Source organism: Microtus pennsylvanicus, chromosome 19 (assembly GCF_037038515.1).
Source record: "Microtus pennsylvanicus isolate mMicPen1 chromosome 19, mMicPen1.hap1, whole genome shotgun sequence".
NCBI classification, from domain to species: domain Eukaryota; kingdom Metazoa; phylum Chordata; class Mammalia; order Rodentia; family Cricetidae; genus Microtus; species Microtus pennsylvanicus.
In genome coordinates, this window is record NC_134597.1 from 32,322,651 (window position 1) to 32,335,476 (window position 12,826).

A 12,826-nucleotide genomic window follows, 5' to 3' on the forward strand; every position below is an offset into this window, starting at 1 on the left:
GCACCCATCCGTCTCTACCCCGCCTTTACCACGTAGATATTCATTCCTTACTGCTTCCTCTGTCCCTTTCCATGCTGATCAACAACAGAGCTTTTGGCCATGTCGGTGGTCTCCATCCACTTGTGGACACTGAACACACGATGAAATGCAGCTAGTCTGACTGAGGACCTAAACATTAATTTTAATAGACACACATGGCTAGTGGCTACCAGACTGGGGAGTGTATTTCTGTCTGTAAGCTCAGTGAAGGCAGAAACCACGCAGGTTTCCCTAAGGCAGTGGGTGATACAACAACTTATTCCGTCCACACCGCTGTCAGCACAACACTTAAGAACTTGATTTCTTTTGTAAAGATAGTTCATATAGTTAGTTCTCCCCACGGCTTCTGAGGTTAGAGTCAAGAGAATTCACTTAAAGGGTGACTGCATTGTATGGGTTCAGAACAGGTAGTTGTTACAATTCCAAACGCCTCCCTGCGACCAGCCCCGCTGATTTTTATCTCTCCTTTCCCCGGGCTGACTCTCCCTTTTTGTGCAAATGTTCTGCCCCACACCTGCATTGGCAGCTCCTTGGGGCAAGCTCCCCCAGCATGCTCTCTCCATTGCTCTCTCCATTAGCCCTTAGCTCAGCACTTGTTCCTGATTAGTAATGGCCTCTCACTCCATCTGAGATGGTGGTGAGAAACAGATAATCTGGGTAGCCTTATTCTCTGGAATGCTTCACAGGCGCGCACACTCACATACACACACACACTCATGCGAACACACACACACACACACACAATGTGCAATAAAATGAAAGTGGCTTGTATTAGCTGAAAACATCTTGACATTCCTTCCCATGGGAATGCAGATGTAGTGGGCAAAGAAGTGGCGGTCTCACTACAGAAGAGCATGAGGGAGCCATATTGGTAAGACACCTGCCTCCTTTTCAGGCCACTGTGACCATAACTGTCCCTATGGACGTAAAACTTCAGCTAAAACAATTCAGTGGCACTAGCATTCTTGGTATCAAACAGATGAAAAAAGCTGTTATTGAAATGAACTTCAATTTGTCTTTTACAGACTGCCAGGCTGAGGAGAGCTAATTATCTCCTTTCCCTGTGGTGACTGCAGTCAAGTAGGCGCCAGGCATAAGCAAACTGCAAAGGGCCACTGTGGGAAGGATGAGGGCAGAAGGGGGATGGTCTGAGATGATGGGCCGAGGAACACCAGGGTCTGAACGGTGGAGCAGCGAGCAGAGAGACAGGTGCACAGTCAGGCAGGACGTCAGCACCACAAAGAGCATCTGGACAGGCAGGGTGAGTCGCTGCGCTGCCGTCCCTAAGAGTCCCCGTGAGACGAGACAGGAAGGAGTGTATAGATTCATTCCATAAACACCTTAGTGCTCTGCGTTCTGAGGAGTTTATAACTATTAACTCATTTAATAAATCGGGCTTTTTATAATTCATAGAACTCCAGGTGGCCAAAAAGCAAAGTACCTTCAAAATGTTTAGAGGGGGGGGGGGGGGAAGGCAAGAAAACTAGCAAGGAGTTGCAATCATCTGTGCCAAATACATCTTCTTTTTTAAAAGAAGTGTTTATTTTATGAGTATGACCATTTTCCTTGTGTACACCTCATTCCTGCCTGATGCCTGAGGATGCAAGGGGAAGGAGTCTGTCATGGATAGTTTTATGTCAACTTGACATGAGCTAGAGACATCAGAGAGGAGGGAACCTCAACCAAGAAAACGCCTCCATAAGATCCTGCTGTAAGCTAGCCTGTAGGGCATTCTCTTCATTAGTGATTGACAGGAGAGGGCCTGGCTTGTTGTGGGTGGTGCCATAGTGGGGCAGGTGCTCCTGCTTTCTATAAGAAAGCAGCTTGAGCAAGTCATGGGGAGCAAGCCAGTAAGCAGCTCTCCTCCATGGCCTCTGCATCAGCTCCTGCCTCCAGCTTCCTGCCCTGCTTGAGTTCCTGCCCTCTTTGTTTTTGATGACTTGTTGTATGGAACTGAGTGAAATAAACCCTTTCCTTCCCAAATTGCCTTTTGTTTCATAACAGCAATAGTAATCCTAACTAAGGCAGGGTCAGGTCCCTGATTGTGAGCCACCATATGGATGCTGGGAACTGAACCTGGATCCTCTATAAGAGCAGCAAGTGTTCTTGACCTCTGAGCTATTTCTCCAGCCTTCAGCTACCACTTCTTTTTTTTTTTTTTTCCCCGAGACAGGGTTTCTCAGTGGCTTTTTGGAGCCTGTCCTGGAACTAGCTCTGTAGACCAGGCTGGTCTCGAACTCACAGAGATCCGCCTGCCTCTACCTCCCGAGTGCTGGGATTAAAGGCATGCGCCACCATCGCCCGGCCAGCTATCACTTCTTAATTCACCTTTCTACAAATTGGAACGAGCCCTAGCTCTCTCAGGACCTAGTAAATGTGGACAAGCCTTGGCCTCATTTCTGTGTCCTTTTGTTTACATGACAAGTGACAAACGGTCTCTTTCTGTATTTGGGTCTCCAGTTGTGAAAACACCTATCGTAGAATCTTCAAGGCCACCGGGTAGGGAGAGTAGTCTGTAGGGTATATATTTTAAGGGCGTGGGTCTTGTTACCCCCACCCAGGGTGTTTGGAGCAGGGTGTCTGTATAAGTTGTATCCTATTTTGACTTGGTGTTATGATTCTTGTTTTCCTGAGAGCTTCTTATTTCTGAATCTGAGCCTGTGGTCTGTCTATTAAAAATGTGCCTAGAGGAAGCAGGTCACACTCTCAAGTTCTCACTCCCAAAATCACCTCTGTGAGCAGGGAGATAGCTTTTTTTGGTAAAGTGCTTGCCTTGCAAGCATGAGGATCTGAGTTAGATCCCTGGGACCCACAAATGAAAAGAAGCTCGTAGCGGTGACACTATTTGTAAGCCGGTCAGGTGGGTCCCTGGGGCTCACTGGCCAACAAACCAGTCTACTTGGTGAGTTCATCAGTAATAAGAGAATTATCTCAGAACGCAAGCAAACAAAGATGGAAAGAAGGGAGGGAAGGAGGAAGAAAAGGAAGAAGGACTTAAAAATGAAGGTAAAGTAGGGTAGGAGCTTCTGAAGAATGACCCCTGAGGTTGTCCTCTAAACACAGAATGGGCCACACTCAGAGACACAAAAGTCAGATCTCCCCTTTGCTCTTACTGTCTCTGTTTTCTTTCTAACATCGTTCCTGTCTTTCTTTCTGTTTTTTCACACATTCTTTATTTCATCAGCTCCTCTTTTCTGTTTTGATTCTGCTTCTTAACAAATCATAATATAGCTGATCTTGTTTTCACTATTGTTTCACTAATTTCTCCTCAGTTATTCTTAAGAAATTCACTTATATTTCCACTTTTGTTTGGCTTCTAGGATCTTTTTTTTGTCACAGAGTGGTATTTAATAATGACAGTTCAGTGACAAATATCACAGGCACAGAGGATTTGAAAAGAGTAGATAGTGCATTCAAATGAGGAACGATGGCAGCTATAGCTTTAAGGGCAAAGGGTAGAACAGACCAGAGGCTTGGCAGGGCAAAGGGAACACGACTGTAAAACAGACATGCACGTAACTTTAGCGGACTTGCATGGACAAGGCCAGGACGACAGGGGAACAGCATTCATTTTCTGCTTCTTTTTATAGAAGAAAAACGATCAGACACCTTGGTGGGGGTGTGGGCAGGCAAATTGATACCCCAAAAACACTCAGTTGAAAAGAGTTAGGGAGAACAAAATTTCAAAATGTAATCCACCAATGCAAGAGAGAGAAGCTGCATTGAAGGTGCAGGGAAGGCAGGGTGGTTTTGCTGGAGGAGGCAGGACTGACAGGCTGGGATGATTTGTCCCTAAGAAGCCGTTCTGAGAAGTAACCAAGCCCTGCGGAGGACTTCTGTGATCACGGAAAGGCAGGCAGGAGCTCCTTGCCTACAGGCAGCTCAGGCTGAACGTGAACCAACTAGGCAGAGAGGGTACACAGAGAACTTTGAAAGGACATAGCAAGAGAAGGAGGCTAAGGTGAGCGGTTTACCAGGCCAGCAGGTCCCATGAAATCAAGCCAGCCCGGCCCAAGGATGAATCAGAGGGTCTGAGCATCGCTGTGGATCATCTTTATATTGTAAGTTTGCCTCGCTGACATGACCCTGCCCTGTGAGGCAGGTCCTGGAGGAGTTGGCCCTCGTGGCCGAGGACTGTTGAGCTGATACTGTCCTGAAGTTGTTAGTGACCGCTTAGATGCCAATCCCAGTGTCGTTTCTCAGCTTCTCCCCCACTGGACCTCCTAGGCAAGCGTCCCTTAGACACTGCCATTCCTCCTTGGTCATTCCCCTCTCTCTGCAAACTGTTTCAAAATGCCCTTCAACTTTCCTGGTCATTTCCTTCTTTCTTTCCCTTTCCCTCCTTCCCTCCCCCAGCTCCTTTTTCCTCTTGGGAAGTTCAATTTATCAGCTGTCCTGTGACTGCTTATTTTGTGCTAAATTCTATAACAAGAGCTGGGAGTATAAAGCCACGGCCCTGGCTTTTGAGGTACTGAAGTTCAAAGGAAAACCATCAGCAAAAGAACACAATCAATAGACAAGCAGTCGTGGCATGGATACCTGTGGTCTAAAGGTAGCACAGGGAGATGAGTGGTAAGGAGTGTGTTTGGGGGCAGAGGTGATGGCATGTCTGTGGCCAGCCTGGGGATTCTGGGAAAGGACAGCAACATAGAAAAGTCCGTGCATCCAGGGTGTGGACAAGACTACTTCCGGAGGCTGTGGTGGAGGAGGACACTGGGGGAGACGATGCCAAACTGAGGAACCTGTGCTTTATCCAATTTGCACCAGGTGTGGGGAGAAAATGAGCTGGATTCTGAACACGCTGAGTTCAAGGTTTCTGAGATATTCAGACAGGGGTGCTCAGCTGCAGGTGGGTGTTAGAGCCTGGAGTTCAGCCAAGAGATTTTCAATGGCGATGGGCTGCTTTGAGTCATACGCGTATAATATGCTGCTAATCCACCAGGGTGGGGGTGGGGTGAGATCACACAGGGAGGTGATGTGATTGTGTTTCTCAAAGTGCGGTCCTTAAGACACCTGCATCAAAACCCCATGGGAGACTGTAGAGATGCAGGATCCAGCTAGAGATGCAGATCCAGACCAAGCACCTAATCCACTGACTCAGGGATCTAGACGTGGCGCCTGGGTTAGCATTTATTCCCTCTGGCACAGATTTACATAATGATCTTCTGGAACCACGTGGTCTGAGGGCAGGCTAGGGGCTGCTTCCCCTCCTTGCCCTTGATGGCCTGCATCTTTCTAAGCTCTCCCTGTTGTTTGCGCTCTCTTGACAAGCTCTTGTCTACACCTTTTAGGCTGACTGTGGCAATGAGGGAGTGGTCCTAGATCTGGTCCCACATTCCCATTAGCCGTCTAGAAACCTCTAGCAAATGGAGCTCTTCTGCTTTTCTTCAAGAACCAGCATCCTGCCGGGCGATGGTGGCGCACGCCTTTAATCCCAGCACTCGGGAGGCAGAGGCAGGCGGATCTCTGTGAGTTCGAGACCAGCCTGGTCTACAGAGCTAGTTCCAGGATAGGCTCCAAAGCCACAGAGAAACCCTGTCTCGAAAAACAAAAACAAAAACAAAACAAAACAAAAAAAAGAACCAGCATCCTGCATCCTCCTGTGCTTCCACCACCATCTCAGATCCATAGTATCCATAGTTATACCCACTGTTTCTCTTCTTCATCCCCTCCCCCTAGGTCATATTCCTCCCGCTCTTGGCTACCAGTGTCCAGTCAGCCCTGCTTAGCCAGATACCCTGACTCCACTCTTTTTTCTTGAATGCATGTAACCTGTTGATAAAATTGTCTTCCTGCAGCCACCATTGCTCAGAGCTGCTGAGTCACCACCACCTTGCCTAGCAGTAAACCTTAATCACCTTGGCCAGACCCTTGAATCTCATTGCCATCTGCCCCAAGCAGACCTTCCAATCTCGTTCCCACACTTGCCTCACCTGCATCCAGAGCAGTGGCCACACCCCTGAGTGGTGGCCACACCCCTTGGTCCCTGTATTCATCTCCCATCTCTCTTCTCTGTACTTTCAGACCCAGCTGAAGTTCTTTCAGGAAGCCCCGCCTGACACCCCCACCTGCAGAAGTTAGTTATCCTTTGGTCTCCTTGAAGCGCATCCTAGGTCCATTTTTTGCTGTACCATCCCACATAGGATTAAAGTTCTTTGTTCAAATGTTTTAATGTTTTATCTTCCCCTCTTTAGAAACAGTTGAACAGGAATGGAACATGGGAGATGTAGGTCTCAATTCTATCGCTCCCAACTAGATGATGATATGGAATTCATCTCAGTCGCAACTTTCTCCTCTGTAGGATAGGATGATGATGTCCGCATCATTGGTAGAAATCAGCAGAGCACACAGGCACGTCCAGCAAGTGACGTGCTGTGACGTCAGATATGAAGGAGGAGCTTAAGAGGCACACTGATTGGTGAGAAGGGATGCTTCTGAGTAATCTTTAAAGTGTGACCTGGGAGTACAAAATGTAAGTAACCGAATGAAATGTAAGGATTTAGTCTTGGGCGGGGGGGGGGGGGGTAGTTGCTTGCTTTTAGCTTAGCTAAGATTCATATATTTCCACGGCTTCAAGTTTCTGGATTCTTTTTTCTTAGACTCCTGGAGCTTTAGCTCTATGCAACTTGGGTTTTATTTGAACAGCAACGTGCCTGCCCCAGGAGTGATAGTCTAAGTCAATTTGCGATAAAGTAATCAGTTCCAGTGGCAACAGTGTGGTGGCCTGCTCTAGCCAAGGAGGTAAAAGGTGAATTTGGAGCTACAGGGAAAGTGGTTATTTTTGATAAGAATATTCCATAGGGTCGGGCGGTGGTGGCTCACGCCTTTAATCCCAGCACTCGGGAGGCAGAGGCAGGCGGATCTCTGTGAGTTCGAGGCCAGCCTGGTCTACAACAGCTAGTTCCAGGACAGGAACCAAAAACTAAGGAGAAACCCTGTCTCGAAAAATCAAAAAAAAAAAAAAAAAGAATATTCCATAGGAACAGACACCCCACACACCCCACTCTTTCAGCCTGTCACAGTCACATGGAATACCTGAAGTTGTAGCTGGAGGCTTAAGGAGACAGAGAGGTGGGGGTGAGGAGGAGCACTGACCTCTGATCTGATTAACAGAAGAGACTTCTCCATGAACATAGCTGTCACAGGACAACCCATCCTCACAGCTAACAGCATCTTAATTTATTTAAGAAATCAATTTTTGCCACTTCTTGATAGTATTTTTTTTATCACAGTTGACATGTAGCTCTTTAAAAATATTTCTACAGCCTCAAAGTGTTAAAAAAAAATTTTTAAAAAAAAGAAACAAAGGATCCTTTGTCACAGAATCCTGAGGATTTTCACTGTATGTGTGAGATGAATTGGAATTTTAAAATAATTTGCAATGTGGCAATATCTTCCATTCACATTCCATTTGCCCTGGGTGGTACTTAATCAGCAGTCAGAGTTGCCAATTTGCTTATCTTTTCCTTAGGAGACAGACACTGCTGTCTGATTTGAGCTAGTTTGTTTTATCTCCTTGAGTCGGATGCTTAAATAGAAAGCAGAACAACAAAAAGATCTCTCTTTCTCCCCAACATACACACACACACACACACACACACACACACACACACACACACTATCGGCCCTTCTGACAGTATTTTATCGATTCCCAAAGCTGACTGCATGTGATGTGTCCACCTGTAATCCCAGAACACAGGAGGCAGAGAAAGGAAGATCAAGACTCTGAGGCTGAGGCTGGGGCAGAGACTCAAAGGCAGGGTGCCTCATATGATGGCCTAGCTAGGTTCAGTTCCTAGTACTGTCCCCACCTTATCCCCCCTCCCCCAAATGAGGCCAGTCTAAACCTCATAGAGAATTCCAGGTCAACCTAGACAACAGAGTAAGATCTTATCTCAACAAAGCATTAACAAGCCTTGGAATGCTAAGTACTTTGAGAACAGAGAGCAGTGGGAGGTTTTCAGGAGGAAACTAGGCAGGCAAACAAGATGTCACCTCTGGCACACCTGACTCTGAGCATTAGACAGAGCCAGGCAACAGCTTGAGGATGGCCAGGGAGAGAATGTGCTAGAAACTCACAGCCTTCTCTGCCCTCCTCACGTGACAGTACAGCCTGTTTTGTCACCCCTGCTATCCTCTACATGAATCCATGTTTCTTTTCCTACTGTTTGTAACCCTTGCTTTGTTTTGAGAGAAAGGGTCACAGATAGGAGCTAGTCTTCAACTCTGTGTAGTTAAGGGTAACTTTGAGTTTCAAATCTTCCCGCCTCCACCTCCTGAGTACTGGGATTATAAACTTCCAAGAGATGTTTATAAGTGAGAGGAAAGGGTTGCAAAAGAAACTAAGTGTATTGAGATACAGTTACTAAGTATCTGTTTATTGATACACTAAAGAACAAGATCTAATCAGAAAATCCAATAGCTACAATGTAGCAATGAATAGAAACAATAGCTCAAGATATTTGTAACAGCTGCCAAAAAGAAAATATCTGTGATTTCTGGTAACAGTGTTACAGTTGCTGCTACATTCAGGCTTGAGGTTTTAAGATCAATAAAAGTAAAAAATGTCCCCCAATCCCTGTCTGTTCAAGTCCTCGGGTCCCCTGATTACCTTCTCTGAGAGAATCCTTATGGATCTGGGACTCTAAGACTTCCCATGGGAGTGGGGGTGAAGGGGAGGCTCATACCTTTAATCCCAGCACTTGGGAGGCAGAATCAGGCAGATCTCTTGTGAATTCCAGAGTTCCAGGACAGCCAGGGCTGTTACACAGAGAAGCCCTGTCATGAAAAGCAAAATAGATAGATAGATAGATAGATAGATAGATAGATAGATAGATAGATAGATAGATAGATAGATAGATAAATTTCCTATCCTAAGACACAGTGGCACACACCTACAATCCCAGCATTTGGGAGCAATAGGATCACTTTGCGTTCAAGACCAGTCTGGGTTACATAGTGAATTCAAGGCCAGTCTAGGCTATGCAGCAAGATTCTGTGTAAAAAGAGAAAAAAAATCCTATTCTTATCCTAGTTCCCTGGTTTGTCTGATTTATTTTGTTTTGTTTGCATAGACTTGATAGTCTTCTAACATAAATTATTTACTTATTTCTTGTTTTTAAAGTTCATTTTTTATTGTTCCTATTAAGAAGGAAGTTCCTTGCAGCATTTGCTGTTTTGTTCACTGATATGTATCTAGAGCCGACATTTCCTAGGGGCTTCCTCAGTGCTAATGAAGCAGCCGAGGCCAGACTGTACCAGCGTGGACAAGGGTGCCGCCACTCCCGAAATATTCTCTAGCTCAAGAACTGTTTAAGATAAAGCCGATTCAGACCTTTGCCCCAGGAGTTTAGCAGTACCTTGGCAGTTACAAAGGGTGTGACTTTTGGAGCTAGGCTAATAAAGCAGCATCTGCTTCTACAACACAGTTGTCGGATGACTATAGGCATATTTGCTAACTGTTCTGTGACTTGAGTCTTTATTTCGTTTGCTGTGTGTCTGTCTTATTGTACAGTTTCTTTTCATTTATTAGTCAATCGTTAGAGGGTTTACTACATGCCTGGTCCTGTGATCTGTTCCAGTGGGGAAAGAGACAAGTAAACATGAGTTACAGCCAAGATAGTGGGATCATGCTCCGAGGAACCAATGACAAGATGCAAGATGCCTGGGACTCCGGAACCCACCAAATCCAGTCTTAGCATACTGCCGCAGTCAAGAATAAGACTTCAAATAAGTCCCCTCTCTGTTTGTCTCTCTCTGTCTCTCTTTCTTCCTCTCTTCTTTTTTCTTCACCTCTCTCTCTCCTTTTTTCTCCACATCTGGAACAACACCAAGAAGGCTCTAGACTCACAATTACATGCCAAGAGTTAGAAAATCTCCTTTCTTCCACCCTCAGTTTTCCCAGGGCTTCCTCATGTGGATTAAATTAACCTCTCCCTTTCTTTCTAGGGGTGAAGGAATTGGCAAACAGAGTAAGGATTTCAGGGTTCTCTTTGGTGGTTAGTAGAAAAAAAAGAATGTGGCCACCCTCTTGCGCTGATTTTGCCCACACCTAGGAGCACACGGAACAGGGACATTATAAGGAAGTGACACTTAAAAAACCAACCCCCTAATGTTAGGAAAGAAAGGTAGTGCCCCGGGCAGCATCTGTGGAATGAGAGGTCACAGCACTCAGCTGAGGGACATTCAGTCTGCCTAGAGCACAAAGGATGACCAGGAGGCTGGGGAGAGAGGCCAAGGGGAAAGGAGGAAGGTCAGGGAAGTGTATCAGGCAAGGCCGCCTAAACCGCATCAAAGAACTGGGATTTGCTTGGAGCTAATGGGAAGTTAAGGAGCCACAGAAGCAGCTGCAGGTAGCGGAAAAACACTTACTGGCTATAGAGAGGCCCACAACAAAGAGGCAAAGTGAGGAGGCCATTGCGATAGTAAGGGGCAGTAGAAATTGCTGGTTTCAAAAGACAGTCCAGATTCGAAGTCTGTAGAGTTAATAACTAATGGTGTGTGTATGTGTGTGTGTGTGCATGTGTGTGTGTGCATGTGTGTGTGAGTGTGTGTGAAGGTATACGTAAGCTAGACATCAACCTCAAATGTTGTTCCTCAGGAGCTGTTACTGAACCTCAAAGCAGGGAAGTGTTACGAGCTTTATCTTATTTATTTTTATTATTGCATATAATGTAATATGTGTGAACACAGGCATGCACATCACAGGATGTGTGAATGTCAGAGATCAATTTCTGAGAGTCAATATTCTCCTCCCTTGGTTCAGTCTGGGGATCGAACTCAGGTTCTCCGGCTTGTAGAGCAAGTGCCTCTACCTGCTGAGCCAACTTGCCATCCCTCTTCCTGTATACTTTGAATCATTTCTAGGTTACTGGCAATCCCTAACACAACATAAATGTTGTATAAGGAGCCATTGTACTAGACTGCTTAGGGAAAATGATGAAATGTTCAATACATATTCAGTTAATACAGGACCCTGAGACACAGAAGGCCGACTGACTTCACACACAAGGCTGTATGACACACAGAAATACAAGGTGCTGGTACACTCCTCCCCCCAGAGAATGAGTCTCCCTCTGCAACTCCATATTCTCCAGAGACCAGGGGTGCAGTACAGAAACAGGCTTAGCACCCGCAGAGTTCTTTTTCTTGCTGCAGAACTGCCAAATACATGAACCCAAACTTAAGGACAGTAGGACCAGCGTCCATTCTTGGACTTTCTTCCTCTTCCTTCTTTCCCCTTCCTCCTCCTCCCCACCTTCATTTTTTATATATAGTGTCTTGCTATATAATGCAAGATGGATTCAAGCTTGTGATTCTCCTGCCTCAACTACTTGTATACTAGGAGTCCAGTCATCCACTACCCCATCCAGCAAGAATAATCATGTTCGAAGTGAAGTCCAAGGGCTTCTTCCTACCTCAGAAACTTCAGAGATGGCTTTCAAGACCACGGCAGTAGAGTAAGGGCACAGTCCCTTCGGATAGGAATCTTGTGCCCTTACACCCAGGAAGCCACCTTGCCCAGTCCACTTGCTCTTTAGAGGGGTAGCAAGTCAGCTGACTATACGGAGGAGGACTGGGATGCTGACCCCACCATGCAGCACTGTAGGAGAGACGAGGACAACCTAGGAAGAGGTAGTGATATTTTATTTGTATTTTAATAAATAAAGCTTTCCTGAAGATCAGCCTGCAAAGCTAAACCACTAGAGGCCAGGGAGTGGTGGTGCACACCTTTCATCCCAGGATTTGGGAGACAGAGGCAAATGGAGCTCTGTGAGTTCAAGGCCACCCTGGGCTACACAACAGCCACTTAGAAACAGATCTAGGAGGTGATGTCTCACACCTTTAATCCCAGCACTAAAAAGGGGGAGACAGGAGAGATATGGCTAGGAAGAAAGAGAAGTATAAAGGGAAAGAAAGAAGCAGGAACTCACTGGAGTGTGGAGTCTGAGGATTCATGGAGACGGGATCTCACTCTTTTGGTCTGAAGATTTGGTAGAGGTAAAAGGTCTCTCTAGTGGTTGGTTACCTTGCTTCTCTGATCTTCAGCTTGAACTCCAATATCTGTCCCTGAGTTCTTATTATTCGGGTTACAGAAGGATTTAGGGGTTAAAGCTGGGAATGCAGGAATGAACATGGCATCCAAACCAATGCCCTGCTGGGCGGTGGTGGCGCACACCTTTAATCCCAGCACTTGGGAAGCAGAGGCAGGCAGATCTCTGTGAGTTCGAGACCAGCCTGGTCTATAAGAACTAGTTCCAGGACAGGCTCCAAAACCACAGAGAAACCCTGTCTCGAAAAAACAAAAACAAAACAAAACAACAACAACAAAAAGTAAAAGGGGAAAACCCAAACCACAACACAACCAACCAACCAACAAATAAACAAAGAGCCCATGAAACTGAAATAATTATTTCAGAAGTTTCTACTCCCATTAAAATAACAAAATATGTACCTTTTTAGTGATGACTCTCAGGGACAAAGAACAAAAGGATGGCTCTCAAGAAGAAAAATGGGTCCTTCATAATGACCAAATCATCTGATGTCAGGCAAACTTTTTTATTCTTGCTCTTACGTATTTCTTTTCATAGAGAAGAAGCTGGACTCCAGATTATATTTATATGAATTAATGGATCCTAAGAAATTGTGTGGCAAGCGACTACCCAGTTGACTGATATACAACCTGGATTTTAGGTTTGGTTATCTGTTTAAAAAGACAATGAAACAGCAGTATAGTGTGACAGTTATCTCAGTGAAACAACACACACTGCCATAGGAGATAATTCAA

The 12,826-nt window shown here is 45.7% G+C and overlaps 1 long non-coding RNA gene across 1 annotated transcript; it reads left to right on the forward strand.

Moving 5' to 3' along the window:
- The first annotated feature begins 3,660 nt into the window (after positions 1-3,660).
- Positions 3,661-12,050, forward strand: LOC142838195 (uncharacterized). The gene is made up of 5 exons (XR_012908520.1): positions 3,661-4,100; positions 4,396-4,611; positions 6,341-6,511; positions 9,621-11,755; positions 11,868-12,050. It is a non-coding gene; the product is annotated as an uncharacterized LOC142838195 (long non-coding RNA).
- The last annotated feature ends 776 nt before the right edge of the window (positions 12,051-12,826 follow it).